Source organism: Varroa destructor, unplaced genomic scaffold (assembly GCF_002443255.2).
Source record: "Varroa destructor unplaced genomic scaffold, Vdes_3.0 BEIS01000002.1, whole genome shotgun sequence".
NCBI classification, from domain to species: domain Eukaryota; kingdom Metazoa; phylum Arthropoda; class Arachnida; order Mesostigmata; family Varroidae; genus Varroa; species Varroa destructor.
Genome location: NW_019211455.1, coordinates 38,390,999 through 38,403,415, shown reverse-complemented (window position 1 = coordinate 38,403,415; position 12,417 = coordinate 38,390,999). Strand labels below are relative to the sequence as shown.

Here is a 12,417-nt window from a genome sequence, read left to right as displayed (position 1 = left end):
GGCCTTTTCGTTATCTTGGAAGCTTTTAAGGTATACAAGAATGACAATCCAATTACGACATTTGAAAGCTTCATTTAATCCCACATATATATATATATATATATACACGTGTAAGGTCTACTGCTTGAAGTCCTTCAGTTGATCTTATGAAAAATCATTTCAGCTTGCATAATTCAACGTCATTTACCTTTCATTGATCAATGGGTTCTATAATATGATTTTCAGTTACCAATTTGGCGCACGGGTTGTGCGCTTGCATAAGCCTTCGCAACTATGGCAACGTCCTCAGTGGACCAATAGCTTGACATGAGATTACAAATAATTCACCGCGATATGCTTGCCCTGTTTAGGAGCTTCTCTCGAGGACACTGACTTGTTACCTCTACAGCGTTTATACTCAGGCGCACACCCTCGTCTAGCTTATACATTGTAGTTTCCGAAAATCCTAAATGTAAAATTTAGTTTAAGTTAATAATAGCAAGACATAACTTGAACTCTCGGCTACGCTTTTACCGCGCGTTTTTTTTAAGTGTGCAATCTCTTAGCACGTTCACTTTATTGCACGTTCAAAGGGCTGTCGATGAGGACGCAAGGTCTGCGACGAAGTGCACACTATAGAAAATTCTGAGATCAGCAACTATACGTTGCTGCTCTGAATAGAGATATTCTACTATAGCATTATATGTTAAAATCTACGCGCTACTTACGTGCTGCCTTCAGACATAAATTGAGGGTGAAACTACCATTAGAAGAATAAAGAAGTTAATCTACCAATTTACTAATAAAATAGATAAATACCAATAAAAAGAACACACATCCTAAATTCACCCATTTTCCATACACGGTCAAATTAAGTTAATTCCAATGTCCTAGAAAAACTTACATGCATGTATAAAAAATAATGAACTTAATTTAGCTTCATTCTCACGCCGAGCCCTTTTACTTTACGAGTAAAGCCCAGTTTCAACTGAATGATCTCTCAAGCCAATGAAAACTGAAGTAATCTGTAAAACCTGCCATATTGGATGAATAGAATTTTTCTAAATATCACAATTTCTCTTGCTGACATAACCATTCAAATGAAAACTAACGACATAAGAACCCGTCGTTCATTACATATATATATTTGAGCATATGACCACTTTTGCTCCTCCTTCTACTGGAATTTGCCCTGGCACTGTGTACCGCTTCATTGTCCAAGTGCATTGGCATCACCTATATTTAGTAAAATTAAGTCGTTTAGGTTCAGTGGGACATCATGTATCTATTTTATACGTTTCCATCAAGCACATCTATTTATCTTCACATTCATTATACGTTAGCATCCCGAATTAAGTAAACATGTGTTTAGTAAGTGTGCCTGTAACAATTTAGTCCTAACGAGGACAGCTGACGGACAGTGAGATCTGCTAAATCGTGTTCGATTATCGTTACATAAACACGATCGATAGAGAAGATAACCCCTTCCCGTGCACTAATGATATCACCTTTTCTCCAAACGCTAACCCTACTATCCTCATTAACACCAACCTGTTTCTTGTAGTCGCCTTATTCATAAGTATCTGGTCAAGTCTCGTCGCATCTTTCAAGACTAACCAAATTATAAAACCTGTTTCGTTCAGGCCTGCGGAAGCTTGACAGAATTCCATTTGTCGTAGTAAGGCAGGGGGCTTAGATTGTTTGTGAGCAGTTTGACGATCGTCAGAAAATCGTCGGCTGTAAGAAAAGTAGTACCCTCGAGCAAGTTTGACCGATCGTTGGGAAAGCGGAACAAGTGCTATTGATTGTCGAATTTTTTTTTTCATAAAACGTTATAAAAAATGAACCGAGTTTCGCTTGAACTGATCTTAGATTATGGCGCAGAAATAGTCCCCTATGATTATTAGCACTCACAGTTGGGAAATTACTAAGCAATGTAAGCGATCAACACGACGCCTAGCCGAAGGCGCACTTCCGCTCATGCAATTCAAACTAAAAGCTACAATTAAATATGTACCTAAGAAAACGTTCTTCCATTTCTGTAATAGGCTTAAAGGACAGATTGTAGTTAATATTGGGTAGTCTCACACCCACCCCTTAGTGGTCGGCCTCGGGGAGGTTGAATGTAGAGAATTTAAGAAGGTCAAAACTTAAGTAATGAATCTGGAAGATAACTGTCAAGCGATCCGGAATAGCGAGAGATGGACATAGAAGATCCAATTGATTAGCGTGCACCAGACCAAGGATTGCATTATTTATGTGTTCGGACAAGTGAATATTCTCTATGTTATCAGATGGTGGTAACGGAGCCTTCCAGACAACGTCTGGCAGGTTCGAGCTGGCAGAACGATCTACGGCTATGCATGTCTTAAAAGGCTAGCCTACAAATCTATAGAGATGTATTGTGCAATAGGTTAGATAAGCGGCAAGTTCGTGCGAAGGGAAACGAGCACATATCAAGCTGGTTCGTTGGGAAATACAACCTATCCTGACGCGGAAAACAGCAGGGGCGTCACCTAACAACAACTCAGTAGACCAGCCCCACTCTATCCTTTACCCATGTCGCAGTAATACGCTTGCCAAGCTAGTCAATAATAACAAGCTGGTAAGTGTGTATCGATTCAATTGTTATATCAGATACGGTGACAAGTACTCGTTTTTAGTGGATGTAAAATTTGGAGCCTTTTATGGATGTACTCGTTCATGTCCTATCGTGTGAGCAGCTCCATTCGTTTCTGACTTCTGGCCATAGCTTAGCCGCTGCTATGAATTAATTGTAAAAGATATCTAATCACGATTCGGGCTCACTTCTCTCCTATCACGAGTTTATACTTCTGTCATATTTAGTCTTCGCTTGGAGTGTAAGGCCTGTAGTCACCGTCAGCGCCTGCAACAGATATCGGCCAAAGTCTCTCTGCTTCAATAAGAATTGTCAAGCTATTCGCTTTTTGTGTTACACAGCTGCCGTTGCTCACAACGACAATTATAGATTAAGCAGTGTGAGGGTTATCTGAATCTGAATAGAAAGCACCTTGTATGAGTGCGAGCCAGGTCAATTCGACGGTTGAGCCCTTTCGGGGCACTCTTATTCCGACCTTTTCTGCGAAGGTCACTTGATAGGGAAATGAGAGGGAACTGCTTCGTTTTCCATCAGGAACTGAAGCATGGTACAGTTCGGTAGGTCGGCTCATGGAGCAGCTAGCTGCTCTCATATTAAGCCACTATGTGGCGCCATGTGATTCGCCTAGTGAACAGAGATTTAGAAAGCAGCTTCGGTACGTATTTCTACTTTGACTTCCTAGAGCGCAGGAGAATGTGGCGTGTCATTATACAAGCTGTCGATTCGTGGGGGATACCCCCGCACAATCTGAAATTAGTTTAATAAAATTGGTATTCCTACAGCTTTGCCTCTAATCTAACATATGATTGCAAAACTGGTGGCCGCTAACCTCGTCATTTTCGCGGAGCGCGCAGCCTCTGCGTAAATGTTTAACGTGGACGGGTCAACGAGAGTCAGCGCGAACTAGCAGGAACTCGTACTATTTTTCGAAGCTCACCAGTTTTATTACAGGGTAAGCGAAAAAACTGACACATCTTCCTACAATTGGTCGTTGTATAGGAAAACGAGCCGCTTCGTTTTGAATGGAATCGATAATTAGAAAAAAGTAGATCTAGTCCGGATTTTTACTTCACAGAGATAGTACACAAGTTTAATCAGCCTGCTGCGAACATATGGAATGCAATAGAGGATATTATCTTAACTCAGTTGTCGTAAGAAATATGCTGTAAAAAAATTTATCGTCATCTAGAATATTTACTCCATACTGCTATAGTTCATTAAAACAGCCTAAAAGGCAAGAACACTTAAGGCATAGGGTGCGATACTCGATGTGACTGACCTTACCCAATGTACGAACTCTACATACCTCTCTTATTTTTCCAATATACATATATATATGCCGTCACTCATTGCTCAACTGGTAGATCTGGTAGTGGTCTATGGTTACTACTAAAGTTAGCCTTATTTCCCTATGTTTTACTCTAGCATTCTATCGTATGGTTCATGCCAGCAGCGACTGTCGAACGTTATTACATATTTGGAGCTGTGCCGATCGGGACGTTTCGTCACTCGTTGAAAATTTCGTCATTAGACCAAATTCATCAACCCTTAATGCGCTTTTAGTGAAGGCAATTATGCGGATAGTGGCACAGATTCAGCCTTTTTCATAAAGAAAAAAATATGCACTGACATCGAGCGTAAGGGTATGTATTAGGGCAAGCGCAATCGCCCGTACGTGTATATTATACACGGGCGCCTATTGCATAAAAGTGCAGATAGACGCAGTGCCAAGATTATTCGTGATCTGTAGTCGTTTCTGTATATAGCGTCATTATTAGCCGCAGAAACGCTTCGCGTCGTCTCTGCAGGTTTCGGAAGTATTTCGAAATTACAAATTGAAGCTCAGCCCCGGTGGTGGCATACGGGTTTAGAAGCTCTACTACAATATCAATGCTAATCATTGCATCATGAAAAAGCATAATAATAATCGGCAAACCTAAATTTCTAGGTAGAACTATTGACAACTACTACTAGAACGTTTCACCAGTGGCTACTGGTAGTGATTTGGTTCTGCAATGAAACATATTGCACCAGGCGTCAGACGCAAGGTCTGCCCTTCGCAAAATGCAAACCCAAATCGCGCCACGTTTAAATCTAACGTACAATATGGCCGATCTGATCAAACCGTTCTAAGACCATAAACCATCATCTGATAATTAGTCTTGTTTGGACACGAAGATAAAGCTGCAACATTTATATTTCAATCAACACTCACGTAATATCATACGATCATGCTGTCTAACAAATAAGAACATTATTTGTATGTTCTGAGGCGCCCGACAGAAGCTACCTTGTTGAAACATTTCTGTTTATAGGATCTCGCTGTGCTTATGCAAAACAAACATCTCTTCGTTCTGTCGAACGTCACACTAAATATCACTTGTGTAACATTATGCTGTAGAATAAACTTGTCTCTGTTTTATATTGACAGCCTATGAATAGACTTGAGAAATGCCTGCTGTGCCCACATAGTTGCAAACGCCTTTCTCTCAAAAAGGACCGAACGTCATAAGTGACTTATCTGGATAACTGAAAAATGTACCTATTCTATATATTTGTACTATTCAGCAGCCCGAAATCTGTTTGACTGCGATCAGAGGCCCCTCTAACGATCCATTTTTGGCCGAGAAGACGAACATAGTTTGGTCTAAAGACTACTGCAAAACATCGGAAATATGCCTGTGTAACGGATGGGTTGCCTAAAGTAGCAGCAGTAACAAGATTGTCAGTTTGAATTTAGGTAATGGCTTATTTCTAGTAGGACAGGCTCACACAACGTTTTGCATTGCAAGCTGATTGACTATATAATTATATTTTTAGATGTTTTTATAGCGTTTGAAAGTGCTTGGAAATTTTCTCTTTAATACGTTTAATTCTTCTTTACAACTTTTATTAGATATAAATGAAACAATATTGAAGGCGTATCAATGCACATATATAGGCTAAAGCTTTGATAAGCCAGTATCAATAACAGCTAGAATTACATGCTTATCGTGCTCTCGACGACTCCCATTTTTGCTCTCTAACCGTCTCAGGAAGGTTCAATTCACTTATTTTACTATCGGACGCTTCAGAGTGCTAAATCGGGCATCAATGCGAGCTGCTATCAGCGTTAAACTAACCATGATTTAAGGAACAATGATAGTGTTAACCGAGTTCCCGAACTCGCTGCTGTTTAGTCAATATATCGCTAAGTACTCAACTTGAAACACTTTCGGTCACCGCAAAGGTACCTTAAATATCAGACACCAAAAGCTGCCATTTCCGGTTCCGGAATCCGTTTTGAAATTGGCAGTGCAAGATTTGAATTGATTTAAATGTTTTTATTTACCGAGTAGTCGTTGCTTAATTCCAATAAGTTTTCTCCACGCCAGGAGTGTCTGCGTCTAGTTCAGTGGCATTTTTCTCCTATGGTGCTTATAACCAGCCGCCTTACAAATCAACGTGCATCTTGGTCTATTATATCTATACGTAATGGTATGAGACATTGTACATAACCGAACCCTCAGTTCTGTACGAACGCTTTGGAGTTCAAAGCGAACGTTGGGGTGGGGCAGGCGGTAGCGCCGTGAAGTTGGAAGCCAAAGAGTCTCGGGTACGAGTCTGGTTCGGGACATGCAAGTTAATGCAATCTTATACTGGCGAATTTGGTAACAACGAAAATTGCTAGAAAATAAAAAGTTGCCAATATCATCCTCTCCTTTAAAGAAGATACGACTCCTAGCTTATTCCATAGGCTGAGTTATTATTGGGTTAAGATATAATTATTCCCGATTACGAACAAGACCTGTGAAGGAAGGACCGGCCTGCCTGCCTGCCTGCCGGTGTTTTTTGTTTTTGTTTTGACTATCTTATTCAAAGAATAATTTAAAATAGAAATCACAAACTATTATTTGTTACCTCATTATTCCCTATTAGCCCTTCCTCTAAATTCCATACCCTCGCGACCTGCTTACCACCAAAGTTTTAGTTGTTTAACTATAACGTAGCAATGTACCCATTGCGACTTCCAATGGCTTTTTAACTGCATTAAATGCGATTTTTAATTGGTGGATTGATCAAATGATAGGGAAAAACGTTATTATTAAAAAGTGTTCCCCTGTGGATTGGACAAGTCTAGAAGCAAATACATTTAGAAAATAATAAAAAAACAGAAGTTTGATAAGATCTTATAATCGCGTTGGCTCAACTCACTATGAAAAAAAAATGTTCCTTTTAAATGTTCTTGTCGAAATGGACCCAAGATAGTAAAACGTCGCTTTGAAATGTACTCAACGTTTAGCAGAGGGCGGGAACTGCCCCCCGAACTGTGGTAAAGTAGGCTTGATGTTAAAAACGCGTAAAAGTTCTATTAATAGAAAAACATATAGCGAAAATGTTGGCACGACCCGAGGCAAGCCAAGTTTTCCTCTTCTAGTAAGGAACACTGGATCATTTCGAGACTTCGGTGTTTGAGGAAGTTTTATTTACTGAATGCTTCTGGTCTTTTCCTACATTTGACATCGGCCCTATCTAACAGTACGGTGCAACCTGAAAACTAGAAAAAGAGCATTTTTAAATAAATTGAAAATTTGAATTTTATCGTTCTATAATTGTTGTTACCTTTAAAATTGTATATGATAAGTAACATTATTTCCCCAAAGCGTTCCCGTCTCGTTTTTCAAACAATGCAGGCGCAATGAAAATTTTCGCTTGAGCTGTTCTACCTAAATTGCATTTTGCGTATTAGCATACGTCAGACGAGGCACAGCGCCTTCTTGGCAGCAGTCGGTGTACGAAAATATCCTAAGGCATTTCGCGATGTTGGCGCCACTATGCCTACCATGAATATGAGCACAAGTCACAACAGCACCAGCAACAACGTTTTGCCGGAAAAATGCGAAAAGAGCTCCATAATAAAACAGATATTTTCTCTACGTTCTCAGTACGTTGCTTTACGAAAGCTCTGGTTCACGTTGAAACCATACGTTTCAGTTTTTTGGAAGAGTTCATATAACAGCTACGCTAGCCACCTAAAGACGTCCGAAACGAACATTCTCATTATCTGTTTATAACTTAACTTTGCAAAAAACAATCCCGATCATAATATCAGTTTTCGAAGATATCTCTATAAACATAATACACCTTTCAGAAGCTTGCGATAGTAAACTTTTTGCAGAACGGTATATATAACGTTCAGTCCACTCGCTGTAGGTGCGCGTCGTATGTTCGGCGGGAAATCCATTGTTTGTAACGATGATCTGCTATTTTGAAAGTTTGCTTAAGCCATTTTACCGGTCTATCTACTACATAAGTTGGAGTAGTGTGCGACGACGTGTCCTTGTATTATATACTATGATTAGCTCGGCATGTTGACACGCCATGCGATGCTGATGGGTACGAAGATACAGGATCGACAGTTTGGAATGAACAACTCCAATCATGGCAAGCCAAACAACTTGACAGACTTCTTCCGTGAAATGTCAAGAAGTTGGGTATATATTGAAGTTGCACTGAGGTCTGAGGTGTTTTTTGCTCTACTGAATGTGTCATTTTATATTCCTTTGCAGCAACGTACTGCCGTAGTGCTAAAATGCATGTAGAATCGTATGTTTCGGTGTGCATTAACGATGGCAATTCAGCAATACACAGGGACATAAACTTATAGAAGTTAATCGTTATTTTGTACTCGTTTTTTTTCTACAATAAAGTAAACTATGGTATATAGGCGGTGGTGTCTAATCTTGAACCCGCGACCCTTCTGTCTGCACAAAGACAAAACTGCTTAATGCTTGTTTTGATCTCTTCTAACCAGATTACAGTTAACCTGAACAGTAATAATGATAGGATAAACAGCGTTTCTCATAATCCTTCTTCGCGGGTGCTCTTGTTGCCTAATGTTTATATTTATTGTCATACCTACGGCCATTGACAGGTTAGGGTCGCCCTAAATTCGGCATTCCGGGTTTCAGTCGTCGACGCCAACCTTATCGGCGTAGATAGTCTTTTTTCTATGAATAAAGGTAATACTGTTATTTTAGATTCGATATAGTATAGATGGAGAGGTATCAAAATAGTCATTGATCCTCAGCAAGTTGGCTAACGGGTGGGTTTGGGATTTGAAACATGTAGTTTATGTTCTATGTTAACATATCTATTTTAATTGGCATAAGTCGATCTATTACCTCTGAGCAATTTCCTTAGATTTCTACGAATCCCAAAATGCGATGTAGGGAAACATCTCTTAACCATAGCCGAACTTTTGTTGAACTCTTCATTAAGACTTTCTTTTACTAAATAATATCTCTGCTTTTATGTTTCATAGGAGAAAGTGCCATTCATTGACACCAAGCTGATCTACCGGCCCTGACACATCCAGACAACACGAAATATAAAAGCAGGTCATAGGTTCCGTTTTGCCGCCGAAGGTAACGAACTGGTCAGATATGACATAGCTAGATAGCCGTATGTATATATGTTTAGATATTTGTGCAAGTATGTATACGCACGCGTATCTGGCTGAAAACCATGCTAGACTTTAGTCGTCAATGGGACACTAAAACGTCTGTGAATTCATTTTGCAATGAAGATGACGCGCGGCACGCGATCACGTCAGATCGTTCATGGAGGCGCTCAAGTCAGGTACTCTGAGCTCAAAAATCCAAATTAACTGTTGAAATGAATCCTAAATACTGATCATCTTGTTTCAACGTTTCAGACATTAAAGATTAGAAGGTCAATCGTCGTGTGTGGGATTCGTGCTGGCGCTAATTAAATTTTGCTGGTTGGAATAAGCACGCCAAACTAGCTGTGTGTGGCTCGCCTTAGCGGGGCGTGACTCGCGTCGGCAGAACCCAACAGGACCTGAAAAAAAAACACCAGCCACCACTTCTTTGAGTTGTTTCCTTGTTTGTTGCCCCCCGTATAAGGGTTAACAGTAGTGGTAGTAGCAGCAATGGTCTGTCCCAACCACACTCATCGCCACTTTCGTCCCCCTTCTTCCTTTTTTCGTTCTCCTCGCCTTCTTCTTCATTACCCTTCGTTTCATCGACCCCCATTTTTAACACCATAGGCTTTAGCTAACACCTAGAATCCGACAAGCTACCTACAAACCTACCTAGAAAGCTGCTGAACCAACCTGAACGTAGCTGTTGCAGGTGGCGCTCGTTTCAACCTCCCAGTGCAGGGTCCCAGTGCGCGCGCACTATGCGTGTGAATTCTCCAGCTGAGAGAGGCAGGACTTTGGCTGTGGGCTAGCTAATATTGGCTCTAACATACTGGCATAGCGTGAGGAACGAGGTCATCAAGAAACGGACAAAGTTGAATTGTTACATGAAGAAACGGCCGACGATTGTTCTAATATTAGTTCTCGCTCTATTATATTTTAGGCCGTTTCGGTAACTGCTAACTATTCAAAGGTACTCGGTAAAATGAATCAAATAACGCTTGAGTTATCTGGTGGCAAAAATTAACCGCTTTACTATTACTAACACTTTTCTAGGTAGCGTCTACTACCTTGCGCTCATCGCAACCCGTCTATGTAATAAATCACAGTCACAGTGGTCTTAGATACTGATTATTATTTATTAGATTATTAATAGGGTGACATCGACGATTGATATTAAACAAGGCTGCATTTTCTGTAGTAAAAAGCTACAATTAAAAAATCCTAGTGTATGTGTATGTAAATTGTGTGATATGCGCGTTACATTAACTAGCGTGTATCTAACGTGAGCATCCCAAACACTTTTTCATATCCTATTTTAAGGCTGAGAGACGTACGTTTAGCTTGCTGTCGTCACACATAACTACTGAAAATATTTAGTATATAACCGAAAATAGCTTAAAGATAAAAGGATTTTTAGAAATTTAAAAAAGGAGCTTTTAGCAGTTGAAGAGTTTTCACTTTATGTTTATTGAAGTAGCCGGAAATATGCAGATTCTTTCAACAGAGGGCGGATTTCACAGTGCAACATGAATGTAACAGGGGCATTTATAGCATGTATATATTTCTTTAAAACTTGTTGTAAGAATCATAGGTCATCGTTGTAGCATTTTAGATATGTACTAATGCTATAGAACTGTAACGTAGTGTTGTAGGAAGGCAGAAGCGATATAAGGTGCCCCTGTTACAAATATGTTGCATCGGTAAATTTGCCCTCGAATGCTGTCTTGATAGATGTGAAATGAAGCCTCTTTAACCTCCATCTCGCACCGTGTCTAATATATATATATATATATGAAATTTGACAACATAACTCTTTCATACCTTTGGCCTTGTGATTTTTTGCTGTAAAGCTGTATATAACATGGTATGTGTCGGACAGTGCCGCAAATAATCCGTGGCCTGATTTACCATACTCGTAAATTGACTGGTGAAATCTATACAGAGCCGTCAATTCAAACTACGTGTGAATGCGGGTTATGCAAACGACTGCTGGAAAAACATTCGGCTGACATTAGTTCCCAATATGTAGGGTAAATCAAGTTCTCCTGGTCGAAGCTGACGTGAAGAAAGGAACTTGTTTTTGGTCACCGTCTCGGGAGCATCGAAATAGAACACTAGAAAGCTTTTAACGCGCTCATTTTAGAAATCTTGCATCTAAATTCTACCCTCAAATATGATCCATATGCTGATGTAGTTTTGGATATGAAAAATGTCTGTCGTAAAGCGAAGCAAAGCTTCTCCGAAACAGTGTAACTCTTCCTTGTAATCAGCAATGCCAAAAAGGAAATAATCTAACTCATAAAGTATGATCTTTGAGAGCTTCTAGATCTTTTACTTTCAATGAAACAGCCATCGAGAACAGTCGACCAATCCATCAGAAGTTCTTGTGGGACCTTAGTTGCCTCAAGTTTTACTTTCGGAACCGCTGTTAACGTCATTGTATTGGATCTTTAGCCCCCGTGCTAGCGTTTTATCTGCTGCCGGTACTAAAAATATAATATACATTTCCATAACATCGATGCGGAATTCGTGACCGCCTCGAACCTGTTTACCTAGGGGGGAGGAAGTGGTAGGTAAAAGATGGGATCGGCAGATTTACTGAGAGATCACTGACGTAGCGGATGGTGCGATGTTCATAGTATAATACGATCTTTGCGTTTGATAGGATCTGAGCCACCTTTCTTTTTTCTGTGATTTATTTTAGCTAACTCAAGATAATTTATGGAGTGTTGAGCCTATCTGTTTTTCGAAACGTGCCGATTTCGATTCAGGTCACTAATATGATTGACAGCCTCATCTCTGCCAAATTAGCCCTGAAGGCTCTATTTATCATTATTATTGTTATTATTATTATTATTATATATGAAAAAATCGACGCGCCTGCTGTGAAAAATAGGCCCGTTATTTTCACTGAAACAGTTATATATTCATTTTATATTTAGGAATATCTATTTTTTTTTATCCTATAGCTTTTAGTTGAAGATACTTTCTGTCGAATGTGAAGCAGTCTGATTTGACAAAAATGATCCAGTAAGAAAACTGTTCTACGATAGCTCTAAATTTAAAGACAAAATTCAAAAGAATTTTATGATCTCTGCTAAGGATGATACGCAACACTCTCGAGTGAACAGAGCCCAACATATTTGAGTAAACGGCTTTTCGCGAGTATTCAAAAATATATTCAGATGCTTGTCGGTAAGAAGCCTCACAAGTAGTTGAAGGAAATTTTCATCCCTCCCCATAACGTTGTGCAGGGTAACAGAGAGGAGTCAAAGAAAGAAGGATCGATGTAGTGTCTGTGAAATAAGTATGCAAGCGTTCTCACTTATCGGAGAATCGGGAAGGCGATGCGAACTCGCATAAGCAGTCAACAGGCCAAAACGGCAGTTCA

The 12,417-nt window shown here is 39.8% G+C and overlaps 1 long non-coding RNA gene across 2 annotated transcripts; it reads left to right on the top strand.

The window, feature by feature from the left end:
• Positions 1 to 2,828: 2,828 nt before the first annotated feature.
• LOC111244949 (uncharacterized) lies at positions 2,829 to 10,146 on the top strand. 2 transcript variants are annotated; one of them, XR_015321512.1, is made up of 5 exons: positions 2,829 to 3,254; positions 3,454 to 3,551; positions 4,025 to 4,242; positions 8,904 to 9,006; positions 9,297 to 10,146. It is a non-coding gene; the product is annotated as an uncharacterized LOC111244949 (long non-coding RNA). The 2 variants fall into 2 exon arrangements; XR_002671133.2 differs by lacking the exon at positions 4,025 to 4,242 and having other exon boundaries at positions 2,858 to 3,254.
• The last annotated feature ends 2,271 nt before the right edge of the window (positions 10,147 to 12,417 follow it).